We start from the raw sequence: 16,731 nt of genomic DNA on the forward strand, positions 1-16,731 counted from the left end.
GATGTTGAGAAACTTTTATACGAAGAGAATGCGAACATCTAAAAGTGCATACATACTACCTATTTTCTAAGGTATAACTTTAAATTGTCTTTTGTACGAGTGATGCATTCTTACGAGTATCTTGAAATGGTCGGGTGATATCTACAGAATGGTCGTAAATAAACTTTGTCTGTAGCGCATGGTAGGCATCAACCCTGGTACTTATCTATCGGGGGCAGCCAAGCGGCATCGGACTTTTAGCACTACCTATATTACCATAACTGTACTCTTACCTAATTTATCGAAATCGTTAAGAAGATACATTAAAGTCCATTGCTGGGCATATTACATCTTCTTTAATGGCCGCCACTACACCTGGTCACAGCCTTACTCATCCAGCTAAGTACTTCTCGCCATCCTGTATGACGTTTACGAGTATTACGTCGCTCCAACAACAACATGCTAAATAAAGCCCTATACAGCACACTCACTTACACACGGTTTCCCGTTTCCGTTCTTTCTGATGACTCCAACGGCCGTTGTTCCTACTACTTAGGTACAATGAGTATGGCCTAGCCAGTATCCATTGCCACTATAACTTGTTAGGTTTTGGTTACATAAGTTATCTTCGTTGTCTTGCTTCTTTTGATTTTAGACCTTAGGGAGACTCCTAACACAGCCCTCTCCATGCTGAGTGAGGAACTGTACGTTAGTATGTATTCTAAAAATGAAATACACGTGATTATAAGTAGGTATATACTGAAATTAAAAACAAGCAAAGCAAAACTTTCATAGCTACAGTGAGATAAACAAGGATATAAAAATGGATAGAGCAAGTTTATACCAAGATTGTTTTCATGTTTGCACCGTATATTGTGTGAATAGTGCACGTAACTGTGTCAGGTGGATTTAATTTTTTACTTGGCTCTTAGCCAAGTTTGCTCAATTTTACTGTTAAAGCCTGAACTGGAAACTCGAAAGGTCTGTGGTCACAGTCTTATTTGGTAGCTCTACTTGAATGTTTTTGAAAAAAAAAAATCTTTTTATAAGTAATCTTGGCTCAGTGTACGTGATTATAATCTAGTTGAAAAAACGTATGACGCGCGACAGTGCGATTTGCCAATACAAATCAAAAACTAGTTTTTTTTTTTCAAATTAATTATGCCACTATTAAGTACTAACAGCTCACCTAATGGTGACGATGCAGTTTAAGAAAGAAGCAAGCTAACTTGGAATGAGTTTGATAGTTTAGTTAAATCCATTTGGGATCCACACAACAGGAACGCTATACTTAAATCGCTTGGCAGCATGTCTTGGTATGAAAACTAACCATAGCTTCAGCTATGGTTAGTTAACACACAAAAATAATGTGTAAATGAATCGAAGATATTTATTGTTTTTTGGTAGGTACAGCTGATGTTGTACCTATCTTAGTTTACAAATTAGTACCTACAGCTCAAAAATGCAGCCAATCTCAGTACTGTAATATGTAGGTTGCTTACGCGATGAATTTGAACAAAAGGTGATACAAAATTATTTAGGTTAGATTAAGAAATATCTGTAAGGCAATAGCTTATAAGATTTTATTATAATTAATGTTAGTCCATAGGAGTCGATCATAAGCCTGCACAGAATAAACACGTCTACTAAAACGCCGTCGTCAATCTTTTAATCCACCAAAACAGTTTAATATTTCAGTACAAATAAAAGCAGATAGTTTCCCAAAAATAATGATCATAAACGCTTCCATACAGCAACTGTTGCGGGCCTGGGGCGAAATTTGCATTTGGAAAATATTATTAGTTGTATGCTCACTAATTTGACCGAATTTGGTTAATGCGCTGCAATTTACGAACCAGCATTGAATTTGGTTTGATTTTTGATAATTTTTCTCAAACTTTCGTGATATGGGTTGATATGGATTATATAGAGTAAGGTATAAATACATATAGATAAATAAATTATTAATTAAATGTATTAATTAATTCATAAATTAAATGTTAAGTCAAAGAGTACCCACGGGATTTTTAAAATCTAAATCCACGCGATAGAAGTGACAGGTATCAGCTAGTACACGCATAAAGAAGTTGAAAACATACGAACAGTCGTTAATATTTAAAACAGAAATACGAAACGTGTATGACGATGCAATGTTTTTCATGAAAGAATAAATTCCCGAAAATCCCTATGCGGTTTTCAGAAAGGCTTTACGGACCAACATCCGCTCTTACGTGTAATCCCCGGATTAAGTGGGAACAAGCGAAAATATTATAAATTGTCCACTTTAAAAAGTTTAAACTATCCGCTGTGATTTATAAAATAAAATATTATTGTTGTTGGTGAATTTTATCACGATTTATTCGTTCGGACTTTCAAAATTAACACAGTTGTGAAAACAATACAATTTTACAGACATTTTATACTTTTGGTATTTAAAAATAGGATATAAAAATAATTGTCATAGTTACTTACTTGATCTTTAGTAAATCAGATGTTTGTATATTTTTTTTCCGGTCTCAACTATAACTCTAGCAATCTTAATGGAAGCTTAAATACTGTACCTACTAATTATAAAGCTTAAAATATAATACACATTTTCTATATTTTTTTATGTATTTACTAATTTAAAAATTGAAAAAAAAAAATATGGCTTTGGTGTAAATAATACTTATAAACTCGTTTGAGTTTTCCGTGCACTAGTGCTATATCAGTTACACTGCAGTAGTTAATTTTATATTTACGAAGACGATATATTTTTACCGGTAAACAAAAGGGTCCTCGCAGGATTCATAGAAAAATCCATTCAGATGAAGTCGCAGGCTAAGCAGTCGAAGCTAGAAATTGAAAAGTTAGAAAATTTTGGAAGAAGATCTTATCAAATGACAACTATAGCATTATTCTGTACTTTTTGTGAAATTTCCAGGTACGTACTTATGTGTTACATAACCGATGCAGTCTGAATCTTAAATAAAATTAAATATTGCCAAGTAAACTATTGCGCAAGATATGGGTATACACACTAGAGTACTAGACCCTAGTAAGTCCCCTTTTGTTTTAAACCTGTGCGCAACATGGCTTCTTTTTCCCCACACGCAGATTCCATTGTTCAGAGCTACTTAAAAACTAATCCAACCTAGTGCCACTAAACAAGTGCACTACAAGCCTGACATTCTCTCATTGGTTGTTGAGACTGCTGAGGGCTCCCTTGCTCACATCACACATTGTTCTACATGACTAGAGACTCCCTAGCCTTTATAATAGATCCCTGTTCATTCCTTTATGGCGCACGCCGCGCCGCCATGATTGTATTTGCTAACCTAACAGAAAATTCTAGAGTAGGTACTGTAGGCAGTGTTCTTTGAAACGGTTTTAATATTAAGTTCCTTTGAATCCAGATGTTAGAAGTAATTTTTCATTATGTCTCAGTAAAATAATAATATGTATGCCTAATATTATGTGTTTAATAAAGGTTTATAGCTCGTTCACAGAGGCTGCGTAAGCGTAGACGTAGCGCGTACCATTGCGTTGTAATGTATGGAACTGTATGAAACATGGCATACCGCTTGCGTGGCGTGAACGTTCACGTAGACGTAATGCGTGCAGTTACATCTACGGGTTCACGCGCGTCACTACGCACGTGTCACGTGTACGTGCTGCATACGAAATTGGTGTGAATCAGCCTATATTAATTTTTATTTACAACTCTGTTGGTTTGTTACGTTTTCGCATCCACTGAGTTAAATTCAGCCAATCACAGCAATTGACACTGTAAAAGTATAATAATATTACATGGTATGTACCTACTTTACTTCCTATACTTACTATATAATATTATACTTTCGTATTCGACCAGCAGAATAAAATCGAAAAGAGAATTCGTGCCCTGAAATAAAAATACATGTATGTATTTAAGAAATGAGAGGCGCAAAATATATAAACTGACACATGTCGATTCACATTAAACGACATTGTATGTAAATAAATAAATAAATACCCGACCACCAATTTCCGTAAAACGATACGAGGCTATTTACAACAGGGGCTTAAAACCGCAAAAGTTTCATAGCTGTCTGTAAAAATACCAGACAAGAATACAATTTTCTTTACAAAAAACATTTTTTATTGTAAACTCACCTTTATATTAAAGTCATAAGAGTATGTATAAAGTTAATTGTAATTTACCTCGTGCGTCTTGCATCGGCTGCCATTTTTGTTAATTGATATCCAGGCTCCATGACTGCAACTTGATATGACTTTGAAAGGGTTGACGCTGCTATTCTTCGCTTTCTGACCAATCAGAGAGCTTTGTGTCGTGTTATTCGACCCTTATTCTTTTGTTTCTAGTGCGTATGTGTATATTATGTATAAGTATAGAGCTAATTTATAACAAAGAAACTTTTGTTATAGAATGCAGCTGCAGCTAAGCTTTAGACAATGAAACTAATAACATACCTAAGCAAAGTTCTATATTGTGAAAGGAATCTGGGCTGAGTTATTTTTCTAAAACTATTTTTCTAAATGAATAAAAGTTCAGCTCAAATATTTGAATCTAGAAAGCTTAAATGTTGCACATGTCCTTTAAAATGTAGACCAGATTAGTAGATATCTAAGGCCGGATTTTTCGAAATTCCCCCGAGAGCAAAGCCGTGTTCAGTTGCTAGCAATTTAAATAAAACAAGCCAGAAATTCGAACTCTATAAAAATATACTAATTATTCCATTAGTATGCTCTTTTTTCAAATCGTCAAAAACGTTACAAAGAGACTAAGTAAATATAAAATGAATAATAAACCTTGAATTTCTTATTTACTTCAGCTTGAATTATTATTTCTTATTTACGTCAGCATGAAATATTTTAATTAATCAATTCTGAAATATTGTGAACACAATTATTCACTTTTGTCGCGACACTAATTGCCTATTTACTTACGAAAAACAAGACCGAATCTGTATCGGGTTTATGTCAGTGGAGTATCTCTGTAAATATCTTATGATAAATCTTGAAGCAGTAAGTTAAACAGGTACCTGATTTGCCAATCGTCCTTGCTGTACGCTGGTAAAACAACTATCGCTCTTAGCAAAAAGGATACCTTATTCCGGGTTTGTTTGAGTAGCTTTACTTCTAGACAAGGAGTGAAAGGACATTGGCAAATACATTAGCGTCTTATTCCGTAGATCGAGACTTAGATTAGTCTCTCTATTATCCAATCCATATGCGCCCTCTGCTGAATATTATTATAGACCTTTTCAAAAGCGTGTCACCAAACACGGTCCTCCACCTTGCTTATCCATCAGCTTTCCGCTACCTTCTTCAGGTCATCGTTTAGCAGGCTTACTCTGCGCTGACCAGTAGACAGTCTCCACTTCAGAACACGTCTGCCCCATCGGCCGTCGGTTCTGCAACATACATGGACTTCCCACTGCCCACTTCCCACTTCTCACTTCCATATTCTGCTTAGAAACTTATCACACATAGTTTTAAAACGTCACATTACAGCTATGTACCTACTATGTATAAGACCCCACACCTCGTACTCGCTTCGAGATTTTTTTCGTTACAGGGCCTGAAATAAAAATACCTAACCTTACTCAAAACTTTTGTCATCCTTACTCCCGGCAAAATCTTCAGTGTCTGAAAGCTTGTAGTCTCCATCTCAATTATTAAAAACCGGTAAAATACGAGTCGGACTCGCAAACAAAGGGTTCCGTACCATCGCACAATAACATTTTTTAATAAAAAAAAATTGTGATGTTACCTCAAATTCATGGTTTTCAGATTTTTTTACTTGTGCTGTATAAGACATTGCTACCTGCCAAATTTCATGATTCTAGGTTAACGGAATGTATCCTATTCTGATTCCCTCACGGGTCGTAACAGACACGACAGATAGCCTTCGAAGTGATCCTATCATCATCATGATCAACCCATCGCCAGCTCACTACAGAGCACGAGTCTCCTCTCAGAGTGAGAAGGGTGAAGTGACCCTATAAGGGTTCGTTTTTTCCTTTTGAAGTAGGTACGGATCACTAAGAATGACGAAATTATATTAATTCACTTACTGTGATAAAATATTCAGCTGAAACCAATCATGATTACCTAATCAATGAAACCATCGTAGCAATTCGACTACGCCACTTGCCACATTCATTTAATCCATTGCTTATAGCTTGTGCCTTAGATACTCGCTATCTACGAGTAGTGTCTAGGTTTACAACTTACCTTGACTCGGTATCTATACAACATACCTTTGTGCTTAGTTTAGGACGCGTTATAACGTAATACATCAATTGATTGCTAATCTAAAAAAAGATTGTAAAGCAACGTTGCTACGCGGTCACCACTCAAGGACTTTCCGGCTCCAACGGCCATCGCCTCTACGACAGGCATGGCCTGCCCACTGCCTGTAGTGTGGGACGCCCTCCAGCACGATGGACGTGCTGGACGATATAAAGCGGCTCGCGGGAAGTGGCTGGATGAGGAAGGCTGAGGACCGGGTGTGGTGGCGCTTTTTAGGGAAGACCTATGTCCAGCAGTGGAAGTCCACAGGCTGATGATGATGATGATGATGATGAAAGCAACGTTGACTCCAGGCGTTGACTGGATGGGAGACAGACTTTGGAGGTCCTTTAGCGTTTTCGTTTCCTCCGTGCCTTGAAGAGCACATCCTTAAGCCGTCCGTGTTTGTCCCATTATTATCACTAACATCAGATACTATGATTTATTGTAAATTAACCTAAGAATCGAAATTTTGCTCTCTTATTAATAAATCAATCATATCTATAATAATAATTAATCTAACGAGAGATAAATTTATCCTTAGTCGTACTTAGTCGAATTTAAGTGGAGGGATCTGGGAACCAAGAGAACTCCTAACATTACATATTAATTGGTTTAAAGAATTTATGACCCTAAGATATAACGAATACAACTATAATAAAGAACTAAGAAGATACAAGTTATAGGTACTACAACTTTATACCTTATATACAATGATATTGTTCATATATTCCCAACAACATAGACTAAACTTATAAAGGAACAGTGAGCCGGATGTGTAATAATATAGTACATTTTATTTCCCCTAGTGCCGCATCGACGTTCAGGTAAAGCCGGAATTACCATGAACATGGGCCTAGTTCATTTAGAGAAGACGGGAGCAAACATGGAGTTTAAATTATCTTTTCCTCTAGATATGCCATCAGTTTTATTAAATGGAATATGAGAATAAGAAGTTTTTTCACTAAACAAGCTTCAATAATCTAGGTCAGGTATTTATATCTGAAGATAGGTAGACATATAGCTATCATACATTTGTATTCTTTAAAGTTCAGGAGAGGTCCATCTTAACTTGGATCTGCCATTGTTACACTGTTGAATCTGTTAGGTAATATTACCTTTTTTAGAAGCCCTTATTTTATTTATGGTGTCTAAATATAGTCAAACTACTTGTGAAGGTAATCATTGAAAAAATTGTAACGAGCAGGGTTTAACCTTCAAATACTGAAAGAGGTTACTGTACATCTTTAATGATTTAAATAGACGTAGCTAATGCATTTTATCCATACAGAAAACCTTACTAGCTGATGCCCACGTTTTCGTTCACGTTGATTTAGGTTTTTGTAAATCCCGAGCTTCCTATTGGCTTTGCCGCAGTCGGGTAAAAATGAAACTTTCCCGGAAGTTCTAGGAATTTTGTAAGTCTAGTTTGGCTAGCACATCCAGCGATGTTATCTAACTTTTATCTACAGAAATGTGGTCTCGCCTTGGGACTTGTCCCGACGCCGTAATTACGGGTATACACCCTCCCCGCAAATAGAAACAAAACCGCACATTCGCATATGTAAATAGAGGGGATCACGGCCGAATTGCGGTAGGCAGAGAGCTCATAGCAAAAACTTATACTGAATATATTATTATGGCCCTGCCAAAGAGAAACGTACTCTTTTTATTCTATTACATATTACATACTAGCTGATGCCCGTGATTTCGCATAGATTTAGATTTTTTTTATCCCGCGGGACCTCTTTGATTTTCTGGTATGAAAATTATTATCAAGCTTGCAAGTCTGCAAAAAATATGTTGATACGTTGCTCCGTTGCGACGTGATTGAAGGACTAACCAAAAACAGACTCGCGCACCGAAGGTTCTGTACTCGGGTATTTTTTTGACATTTTGCACGATAAATCAAAATTAAATAAAAAGCATATTAATAAATAAATAATAAATGCATAAAAATAAATAAAAATCTGCTTAAGAATGTACAGGTGAAGCCATTTCATATGATACCCCACTTGGTATAGTTATCTTACTTTGAAAATTGAAAATACCTATTTGTTCATGAACACATTTTTTTTTTTGTAATATAACCACAAATTCACGATTTTCACAAAAAAGTTACTTCTTTTTTTTAATCTTAATTTTTATGGGACTTTTGTAAAGTTACTTCTTAGGCTGGCCAGAAATATGCTAAGTTCGATGAGCTATTAAAATGAAGAAGCGATAGTGTTTGTGAGTTTCACTTTCACCCATAGACTTCGCTTCACAACGTTGCATATCTCTTGTGCAAAAACAGCATTAGGTTGTGTGATTTTCACAGCCAAGTTATGTTTGTATAGATGTCGCTGGTATATTGTCAAATTACTGGATATTACAATTTCACTAGTGATATTATAATTAAACGTTAGATTGTCAATCGACTTCATTTCTCACAATTTTTCAGCTAGGTGGACTCTCCAACTACAATATTTGCACGAGCAAAAATAATGAAAGTGTTGTGTGTTATTGGATGGAATGTCTTGGGCCTATTTGCAATACAAACATATTTGGATATTATTATTTGTGGATATTATGTCTATACTCATCTCCCCTATGAAAAGCAATAAATAGTATGTACTTAGCTAGTGTAATATCATATTTTAGTTTTTTTTTTTATGAAACGTTATACTAAATTGCTTCTGGCTCCGTTTAAATTAAAAATGTTTTTGTTTTGCAATGACCTTTTTTCTATACTTAGATAATTGTAATTTTTAATACAAATGGATTTTTTCTTCAGGATGATTTGCACAGTATTTTGATTTAATTGGTTTTAATTGGTTTGACTTTAATTTTAAAAGATGGGATGATTTAATTTATTCTTATCGTTATAAAAACATACAATTTTAAATAAAAATATGATAGCTATACTTATCTTAAGTAACTCATTTTTTTTGTATATTTCGTTTTCAAATACCTAACATATTTTACTATGGCAGTAATGTAGCCATGTGATAGATATTTAGATAAATAATATAAAAGATAAAATAAAAGATTTTATTTAATTACTATCTGAAAGCTATGTATGTATAGGAAAACTTTGCTCTCACGGTTACATAAAACGAACAATCTGAAAAGACGACAAGAAGTCCCTTTTAGTCCTAAATTCATTGCGATTTTAATACAAAGAAAGCTTTCACGTTCCTTGTGTTTACTTAACGGCAACCTGGCGCGATGTGGTCGCCGAGGAATCCGTAATCAGTATAGAAGTATATACAATAAGGTGTTCGTTTTGTATAATCTAGACTGGCGTTTAAATTATTTATTTTGTAACTTTTAGGTTAAAATATATAGAATAATGCAAGACGGGCTATAAATGTATCCTATGATAATAATGCTAGTAAAATATCATATAATAATGATCGTATCATATAATATTGTATGTTCTCATGTAAGTGAATTCTTAATTCATATTAAGAATAAAGTTTATTTAATCGTAACCGTATCTACGTAAAAGAAACTACTTAAAATGCTAACTTAAAGTTGGTCAACCTTTAAAATGTTTTATTTAGGTATCAAATGTGTTTAACAAGGTATCCAACTAATATTTTAAATGCTAAAGTGTGTTAGCGTACTGATTAATCGTTCAATTACGCTGCAACGGAGCAACGGATAGACTTGATTTTTTGCTTGGATATACTTAATGATGTGGAAAGTGGCAAAGGCTACTTTTTATCCCGAAAAATTAAAAAGTTGCTATAGGATTCTTAAGAACCTAAATATACTGGACGAAGTCGTGGGCAAAGTAGTTGATGAATTTTCGTCATTAAATTTTATCATATCCAATTTACATAATACTTTATTTCATTTTCACACATTTCATGAACGCTGTCCATGACTCCGTAGAATGCCACAACTATAAATTTTGCCGGTAACTGAATTTATCAACTCAAAAGCCGTCAAGCGCTAACAAACGCCCGTTTGCATCGTCTAACTAACTCCTCTACATTTTAATATTTAACAAGGGACTACAAATTATTTATTCATACTATAGGAAAATCACAGAAATTAGAATAGGTATAGAAACGGCAAAGGACTATGAGATTGTGACCGCATACATATTTTGTAAAACATCATTGTGAGTTATTGTAAAATCCGTTTTATATTTATGTAAAAACTAACTTTTGAGTTTAATTTTCGTGTCTTTGGATGCTAAAGACTAGAATTTATTTCTGTTAGAGTGAGTTACTCAAAATAGCATGTTTTCTCAGTATTAAAGCATAGAACGCCAGAAGGATCTCTTGCTACGACGCAATAAAGTGCAATTCACCTCGCACAGCGCAGTTCTATCTATTGCGTAAGCACTTATCTCTTATCTTTCTCTCTATTCCACTCCGCCACTCTCTTTATATCATTTTCTCTCTATGAGGAGAAATAGAAATACAAAGATTTTTTTATTCAAATAATCTTTTACAAGTACTTTCGGATCGTCAAATGCATCTATTACTGGTTCACAAAGCCTTTCCTACTGAGAAAAACCAGCAAGAAACTCGGTGGTTGTTCTTTTCAAAGATTCAAGAGATATAAGAATTATGCGAGAGCTGTCGGAGGTACGGCTCGCCACGCCGCGCCGCGCCATATTTTTCACAGCATTTCTATTAAGTATTATTTAGAATTCTGTGGACAAAACAAACAGCCCGCAGTGTTGTAAACTAACCACAGCAAACTAAACAAAATAACCGATGAACCGGCAATAATTTCAACTAGTTATACTACTTCATTAATAAACAATATCAGCCGCTTACCTAAACGTCGGTTGGAAGTCAAACAACGCAAAACGCTGGAGTGAAAACTAATATTTACACTGAAATTCGTTCCGATTCATTTAAAATAAAGTTTGATTTTTGACCTTTGTACAAATAGGCTTTCAATGTTTGCAGGTGAATTGAATATTTCAAATGCATTTTACGTTTGATAATGCTTTGTATTTTATGTTAGATAGTACTGAAAATCAGGCCATTTTTACTTTCAATGTATCGAATACTACTGATCGAATTTTATGCAATGTAGTAATTATAATGTTTCCTTGTATTAGTATACCTACCATGTTAGGGCTAACGCATATACACGCATCAGTTACCCACGATTTTATCAATTTTTTGCATGCTAGAAGCAACGATTGAACAGCTGTAAACTCAGTAAATATGATCTGTATTGGATGTTACACAGCTACAGTCACTGAACTAAATTACAACCCATAGAAAGGCGTCTGTAAGCAAAAACGCGTATTACGAGTATGATGCTCTTAAAATTATTAGGTAGGTACCTACTAGCCGATGCCCGCGACTTAGGTTTTTCGAAATCCCAGGGAAACTCTTATCCCAGGATAAAAAGTAGCCTATGTGCTCCAGGATATTATCTATCTCCATTCCAAATTTCAGCCAAATCCGTCCAGTATTTTTTGCGTGAAGGAGTAACAGACATACACACACACACACATACACAAAAACTTTCGCCTTTATAATATTAGTGTGATGAACTAGACAACAAGTTGTAAGCAAAAACAAATTGCAACCAGAGTTGAACTACCAGCAGAGTTGTTGGCGACAATATGTTTCAGGCACATATTCTTATCTCAATCACAGCGATTTGGTAAGTATGTAGATATCTGTCAACGCTAACGAACTAGTCGCCAAAACACAAAGCAGCCGTCAGAGCAATCAAAAGGATAAAGGCAAACTAAAGGCTTAATTTCAGTGCCAAAATCGACCGTATTTAGTGACCCGTTCTTTGACTACCAGTAGAGTCGTTAGCGACAATACGTTTTACTACGCACATATTGTTCTTAATGCTAGTTGTAGCGATTTAGTGAGGATCTGTCTACACTTAAAATAAACACGTCATTTCATTTCATTTATTTGCATAGATTGAGGAGAACAATAGATGTTATGCTTATGGATACACTAACTACAATCTGCCATGGAGTGGTATGCAAAATCTTCTTATAATATATTATAATAACTTCTTAAAAGTCATCAAAACGCGAAATAGTTCGTAGAGCAATCTTTAAAAAAGCTTAACTTCAGTACCACGATCGACCGTATTTAGTCAAAAAATGCCGTGAGGCATGGATGCAATCGCAAAATCGCAAATCATAGATGCCAGGGTTTGTGTGTGTGTGTGTGGGACTTTATCACATGTAACATGCATTATTATATGCATGTTGTATCATGCAAATTAGTCTACAGCCCAAGAAACCTCGACAATAAACCATAAACATAACCCATGATATATTTTATTAAGTAAACAACGAAACCGCGGTGTTCTTCGCCCCAAAAAATACACAGACCATAAATAAGATCATAACAAACATTTGGACAACCCTATATCGAGCCAGTCACGTGCGAGTTAAATGATCTGAAACGGGAAGCAATAAACCTACAGTTTTGTCGTTTATCAATTTACGATCAGATAATATCCTTGCACTAAAACCTTAACGTGAGAAAGTAATAGTGAGCTAGTTACTTATTGAAGTAAAATATAGATTAAATACAAAGCAGAGTAAACGCTACTTAGAGGAAACATCAACTAAAGGCCGATTCATACCAAGCACGTACACGTGACACGTGCGTAGTGACGCACCTAAACCCCTATCACACAAGGTTACGTTTATGTCCACGCCTTACGCAAGTGGTGTGCCATGTTTCATACAGTTCCATACATTACAACGCAATGGTACGCGCTACGTCTACGCTTACGCAACCTGTGTGAACGAGCTATAAAACAGAGTAAAAGCGGTAGAGGTAGAGTAGAGACATCATCATTATCATCGTTAGCCTGTCTTCGTCCACAGCTGGACATCATCGGCCGTACCTAATGAACTGTCGTTCAATAGGGACGGCCGATGATGTCCAGCTGTGATGGCGATGATGATGAAGCTGGATGAGGAAAGCTGAGGATATGGTGTCCCATATCCTCAGCTTTCCTCATCCAACTACTTACCGCCACTCTCTTTGTATCATCGGCCCATCGTGCTGGAGGGCGCCAAACACTACACTTACTTGAACAAGGTCTCCACTCCACTCAAACGGCCATCGCCATTACGACCTGTAGGTATGGCGTGCTCACTGCCACTTTGGCTTACTTATGATTTGAGCTGTCAGTGACTTAAGTGCTCCTGCGAACTGTTGTAAACACAAATTAAATTGACGCGACCCAACAATTACTAAAAGTGTAAATTAAAAATTTATAACACCCCCGACAAGTAAAGGTTACAATAATAACTAGAAAAGAGCTGCTAACTTTCAAACGACTGAACCGATTTTCTTGGATTATAGCTAAGAACATTCTCGATCAAGCCACTTTTCAAACAAAAAAAAACGAAATTAAAATCGGTTCATTAGTTTAGGAGCTACGATGCCACAGACAGATACACACGTCAAACTTATAACACCCTTCTTTTTGGGTCGGAGGTTAAAAAGACTATTAAAAGTACGCAGGTATTAGAAACAATTTCAGTCCTATTTTTATTAAATATCATATTAAGTATATTAGTTAGAAGTTGAGAGAAATCTTTAAATAACAAAGCGTAAAAAAGATTGTATAAATATTGCTACAAAATCTTTTTCATCTCCAATGTTAATAAAAGACGACTAATAAAATTATATTTCAAAGTATTACATTTTCCATCAAAAGAAAATCGCAAATATTTTACCTACGCAATAAAATTAAAATAAAGAATGGCGATTCAGTACAAAGAGAGTAGGCTTAATCGTATTTCTGGCAAAATCCCTAGTCGGATTTCATCCGCTTGTTTTTCTGTATCGAATTTTGCTCGATTTATTAAAGGTTTTTCTTTTGGATCTACTTAAAAATCAATCCGGTCTCGAGGCTCGTTTCAATCAATCACAGTCCGATTGAAAATTCAATCGCAATAAAGATGACTGAAGAAGGATTACGTGACTATATTACGGGATATCTTAAAACAGTTTGAGCGAAATAACCTTTTTTATTATTTTTATTGGGATTCAATTTGTTCACTTTAAATTGATTATAGCGAAGTACGTAGGAAATATTTTAGGAGTATTGGATTGACGAATGAAGATTGATATAGTTATATTATGTATAAGGGTAAACCCGCACTGCGGAATTTCACCGCACGGTTTTCCCGCAGAACTCTTGACAATGGAAATTGATGCAGCCATATGATGCACATTCCTACGTTTAAACATACGGATTACGGGAGAAATTTGCACTGTGAATTTTTATAGTGTGGATTTACTCTTACAAGCCATGATTACATGGATGGGCGTTTAGTATGTCGCTCTGCCGTAAATTTCTGTTGAGCATTGCGTGATTTTTTCCAACAGAATTCGATAATATGTGGAAATTGTATGAAGCTGCACTCACTTAATTTTCATGTGTCACAGAATTCTGCGTGAAAATCACACGGCAAAATTTCGCAGTGTGAACTTACCCTCACAAGTCACACACGCTTTAATACCTACTTGAATTTGTGTATCGGCCTGCCGTACAATTTCTGTCCCGTATTGTGTGTTTAGCTAAAAGTCGTGACTGTCTAGTGGTTAGGACGTCCGCCGCTTATTCGGGAGGTCGGGGATTCGATTCCGGGTACGCACCTCTAACTTTTCGAAGTTACGTGCATCAAGAATATTAATACCACTTGCTTTAATGTTGAAGGAAAACATCGTGCGAAAACCTGCATGCCCGAAAGTTCTACATTATGTTCTCAAAGGCGTGTGAAGTCTGCCAATCCGCACATGGCCAGCGTGGTGGACTATGACCAAACACTTTTCATACTTAGAGTAGAACCGTGCTCTGTAGTGAGCCGGCGATGACTTGATCATGATGATGATTGTATTCAAATTCAAATTCAAAATATTTTTATTCAATTAGACTTTTACAAGTTCTTTCGAATCTATCGAAGTATATTTCAGGCTATAGCTTTTTGATATGATACCGGACTTCTACCGGCTAAAAATCCCTCCTTTTTGCAAGCAATAATGTTCTCGGTCAGGCATATTTTCTCTTACATTCTTTTCCTTTCTTTCAATCATGGCTTCCATATATTTCTGGATTCCTTCCTTGTCTCTTGCAACATTGTGCTTACGAGGCTCTCCACCCCAAACTCGCCTCGCAGCGCATCCACGACTTTTCTTCCTTCCCCCTTAAGGGACACCAGAACAATGTATGTACTGCGTCGTCATCTATTTGGTATGATACCGAGTAGAAGCCAATTAGGACAAGACATAATAGGCCTACAAGACTGCATACCTAGTTGCGCTTCATTTAGAGACAGCTTCTGAATTCTATAAATTGCAATCCATCTTGAACTGGCATCAGTTGCGATTGTAGTCAAAGGTAAACCTGTTAACAACAAAAACATTATCTATGTAGGATCAACAACAAGTAATGGTGTACATTGAACTTAGAAAATATCCTATGAAAGAGGCTATGAAGTAAAACATTTTACGAAAAGATGAAATCAATATTTTTATATATAATTGCCGAGGCAAGAGTTATGACTGTGCGAAGTTTTTATCAGTTCGTCTTCATTCTCATATTTTCTACGTCATTTTTATCGGATTAATGTGCATACGCTTCAAAGATTTCTCAGTTAGTACCTATCTAGCTGCTCTGGTTATTTTGGTGACATTATTGTTTACTAACAGATGTCTACGATTTTGTACACGTGGATTTAGGTTTTTGAAAATTCCGTAGGAACTCTTTGATTTCCTTTGATAAAACGTAGCCTATAGGTCTTTAATATATCCATACAAAAAATACGTCACCGCACTGCGGCGTGATTGACAAGTAAACACACTTTCGCATTTGTAAAATTAGTATGATGCATGGCTATAACATACCAGACAACGACCCTCGATATCGCAATCAGAGCAAATCCGCCATTTATACAAAAATCTTACATAATAATTATTATACACAAGTATGAATGTTAGTTATGTTTTGTATAAACTAATAATAAACACGTAAAATGACTTCAAGCACAAGTTTTAAATATCTATTTCCTTAAATCGTAAGTTTATTGGTGTATGAGACCGATACTGAATAAAATGGACAGTTAGAAATAGTCAAATTACTGCTATGTACAAGCATGTGACTATGAATGAATAAATGAATGAATATACTTTTATTTTACACCACAAAATTAGTACAGATCGACTATGTAACCCGATTCGCTGAGAGCCTGCAAAGTTTTTGTTAGGTTTGACAATAGCATTCTTATCATTATCATAGTACTTAACAGGGCTCTCTCCGTCACTTGCTCCATACAAAATTTCATGGACTTTGGTTGCTTAATATTCAAATGAAATTGGAACTACGTTTGTATGAAGCGAGTGACCGACAGACCCCTCTTGAGTTACAAGTCAGGCATAGCATAGTTACGCGTTTTACGAGAAATAAATCTTTGATATATTTAAACTCATAATTCGTAACCATGCTGCGAAATTGGTAGCC

The 16,731-nt window shown here is 35.6% G+C and overlaps 1 long non-coding RNA gene across 1 annotated transcript in view; it reads right to left on the reverse strand.

Annotated features, from left to right (window-relative positions):
* Positions 1 to 16,731, reverse strand: part of LOC123873150 — a 23,900-nt gene continuing 7,169 nt past the window's right edge. The window contains exon 3 of the long non-coding RNA XR_006797613.1: positions 1 to 12. This is a non-coding gene — a long non-coding RNA (uncharacterized LOC123873150). The remainder of the gene's footprint in view (positions 13 to 16,731) is intronic.

Source organism: Maniola jurtina, chromosome 16, assembly GCF_905333055.1.
Source record: "Maniola jurtina chromosome 16, ilManJurt1.1, whole genome shotgun sequence".
Lineage (NCBI taxonomy): Eukaryota > Metazoa > Arthropoda > Insecta > Lepidoptera > Nymphalidae > Maniola > Maniola jurtina.